Genomic DNA, 3,255 nt, shown 5'->3' on the forward strand with positions numbered 1-3,255 from the left:
AGGACACGGTTTCTGCCTTTGAAGACATGCATGGGAAGAGTGACCTCCAGGTCAGAGTGGTAAATGCCGAAATGAGGGGAGCACAGTGGGAGGACGGAGCACAGGGATGGAGGCACTGGGGATAGGCTGCTGAGTCAGCTGGAGAAGCCAGCCCAGGGCCCATGGCTGCTGGGGTTCAAGCAGAAGCCCCCACAGACAGTGGCCCCTGTGGTTGTCAGTGGAGCCTTGGCTGGGGTGTGAATGGGGGTAGGATTGAGCCGTCCCTCCCAAGCCAAGCCAGGAGGTCAGCCTGGAGGAAGGCGCCTGACTGTAATTGGTACAAGGGTGCAACATGAGCTGGTTGCTGCTTAAGGAGAAGGATGAGGGGTGCCAGCACACCAACCAAGAGCTTGACAAGTATCCCCTGGGGACATCTTGGGGTTTATGCTAAGGTCTGGGAACAAGCTCTGGGTTATTCTAGGAACTGTGGGACAAAAGGACTTGTTCTTTCAGTCAAATTGGACCCAGAAGAAAGGGTGGATCCTGGAAGCTGGAGCAGAGGCGGCATCGCCAATCAGGAACCCATGGGGGAGGGTTTCCAGGACCACCCAAGAGGCCCAACCTCAGCTCACAGCCGTGTCTATCCAGAGAGACCCGGCGCCCCACCTCCCCTGCCAAAAAAAAAACCTTCCTTGCTTCCCTGGGCAGGCCCAGCTCTGGAGGGGCAAGAGCAACACCCAGCAAGAGGGAGGGGACAGAGGAGAAACTGGATGCCCCCCTTCCCTGACTCCTGGACGACATGGAGCTGAGCTGAGCTGAGCTGAGTTGGCAGAGGAGGGAGCTCCAAATTCTAAGAGTCTCAAATTTAGTACAAGACTCGCCTGGACTTTGTATTACCCAAACTGCCTGGAAAATGACGTGAAATAGCTGCAGTTCCTTGCAAGGGGGGAGAGTGAGTCTGCCAGGCAGGAGTGAAGTGGGGAATTGAGAAAGAATAAATAAAGTGCTGTATGGATGTTAAACTTGTTTAATTGTCACAGGCACCCTTTGAGCGGAGCCTGTTATCATGCTCGCTTTCCAGAGGGAGCCACTGAGGCACTCAAGGATGCCCCAGGGTCACACAGCAGGCACACAGCAGAGCTGGAATTGGATGAGGCAGGCTGGACCCAGAGGGTCCCCTTCCTGGCCTGTGGTGCTGCTTCCTGGCAGACACACTTGCATGTCTGTTGATTCCCCCCAACCCCACCATGATGCTAATGCCAGCGGCATGGATGGAGCGCTTGCTAGGAGCCTGCAGACATGGATGGAGCGCTTACTAGGAGCCCCACAGGCATGGATGGAGCGCTTGCTAGGAGCCCGCAGACATGGATGGAATGCTTGCTAGGAGCCCACAGGCATGGATGGAGCGCTTGCTAGGAGCCCACAGGCATGGATGGAGCACTTGCTAGGAGCCACGCAGCACTTTGCAGGCCTCACATTCATTGGGTGGAATCCCCGTTTGCAGATGGAGACAACTTTGATCTCAAAGGAATTCGTCTCGAACACTGAAACTTCAGAATCCCAAGAAAGATGTGGGAGAGATTTTTCGAGAAAACCTCCCCACATTCCGAAGACAGAGACCTGTCACACAGGGCCAAGAAAAAATCATGGAGCTGGGAGAGGGAGGCCTAGGTATGAGTAATAACAGTCTAACCAAGTATCCCCATTTTCTAAGAAAATAGAATGAGTTGTGATTTTTTATTATCTGTCTCTTTCTCTGATTCCCCTGATTCCCTACTTCCTACTTATCCCTTTAGAAATGCAACAAATATCCTTTTGGCTCCCCTGCACCTGATGCTTGCTACAGGCCGAGTCCCTCTAGCTATGTGCTTAGACGCTCCAGAGCGGAACTCTCACCCAGCAGGAAGTTGCCTCGAGAGACAACAGTCCATTGACAACCCAAAGGATATCCGCAACAAAACTCTCTCCCACCTGGAGAGTTTTCAGCTGCTTTTACAACCTAGTCCTGCCCACGAAGGTGCCAGCAGTCACCAGTTTTACCACCGCCTGGTAGATAAAGTACCAAGCTAGCAACAGGACCCACCCCACCCCGCACCTGCTCGCTTCCTCCCTGTGTGCCACTCATGTTAGGTCCCCTTTACAAAGCACCTGCTTTTTTCTCCAAAAGTAAAGCGATACCCTTAAGGCAGGAAGCCTGTACTTCTTCTCCTAAGCTAGCTTGGGAATAAAAAGTCACTTTCTTTATATCGGACCTCACTCTTGTTAATTGAACTCTGCAAGTGGCAAGCAACGGAACCTGTGGTTTGGTTGTGACGGTGACAGCAGTTGTGTGCCAGGTGCGCACTCTGTGAGCCACCCATGGTTTTGAGTGTTTTACGCACATTATCTCATTGAATCTTCCCACAACCCCAGGATGGAAAGACAGCAAACAGACCCACCTTACAGACAAGGCCACCAAGCCCCGAGGGGTCAAGGGTCCTGCCTGAGGTCTCAGAAAGTGAAAGCCACCCAAAGGACACAGCCCACCCTCCCACATCCCCTTGGCTGCACTGGTTGGGCCGCAGATGCTTCCCCTGAAGGCATCTGTGACTCAGCTGCCCACTGTGAAGAGGCTGTGGGCTGCATCCTGGATTTCAAGGTCTCGCTGGTCTCTGGCATTCTGGGACCCCACCCTCCAGCTTCTCCTTCCTATTTTTCCTTCAGCTTCTGCTCACCTGCTTTGGTCCCCACTGTGCAGTGCAGCCTTGTCACCAAGTGCTGGACACCCCTTGGGGTAGAATTGGTGGATTTTCATGGCACTTTGGCTGGTGCTAGCATGTGCCCCCTAACACCAGCAAGCAGCAAAGATAGTGAGCCCATGGCCACTTGTGACAGCTGTTCCCTTCCCGCTTCCCTACCTCCCCCAACCATATCTTCATTAAAGAAGCAATAATATCCATAGACTAAAAATGGCCACAGCCCTCCCTCCTTCTCTCCTTGGCCTGTGCTGTCCCCTCCCACACTGACCCTGGGCCTGCCCATGTGACTAGCTTTGGTGTGATGCAGACAGAGGCTTGAAAAGCCCCAGTGTGTTGGGGTTCATCCACTCAGTACACTAGGAACATTGAGGCTGCCAAGTCAGTGAGCCCCAGGCAGTCTCCTACACAGGCCACAAGGGGAAACTGAGGCCCCAAGCCACCATCTGCCAGGCACCAAACAAGTGAGCCCACCCAAGATCATTTCATCACCAACCAACCTTCCAGCTGACCACAGAGCATACTACCCTGCAGATAAGAG

The 3,255-nt window shown here is 53.5% G+C and overlaps 1 long non-coding RNA gene across 1 annotated transcript; it reads left to right on the top strand.

The window, feature by feature from the left end:
* Window positions 1–1,484: 1,484 nt before the first annotated feature.
* Window positions 1,485–2,230, top strand: LOC108514000 (uncharacterized). Its single transcript, XR_001881076.1, has 2 exons — window positions 1,485–1,650; window positions 1,776–2,230. It is a non-coding gene; the product is annotated as an uncharacterized LOC108514000 (long non-coding RNA).
* The last annotated feature ends 1,025 nt before the right edge of the window (window positions 2,231–3,255 follow it).

This window comes from Rhinopithecus bieti, unplaced genomic scaffold, assembly GCF_001698545.2.
Source record: "Rhinopithecus bieti isolate Rb0 unplaced genomic scaffold, ASM169854v2 scaffold_33210, whole genome shotgun sequence".
NCBI classification, from domain to species: Eukaryota; Metazoa; Chordata; class Mammalia; order Primates; family Cercopithecidae; genus Rhinopithecus; species Rhinopithecus bieti.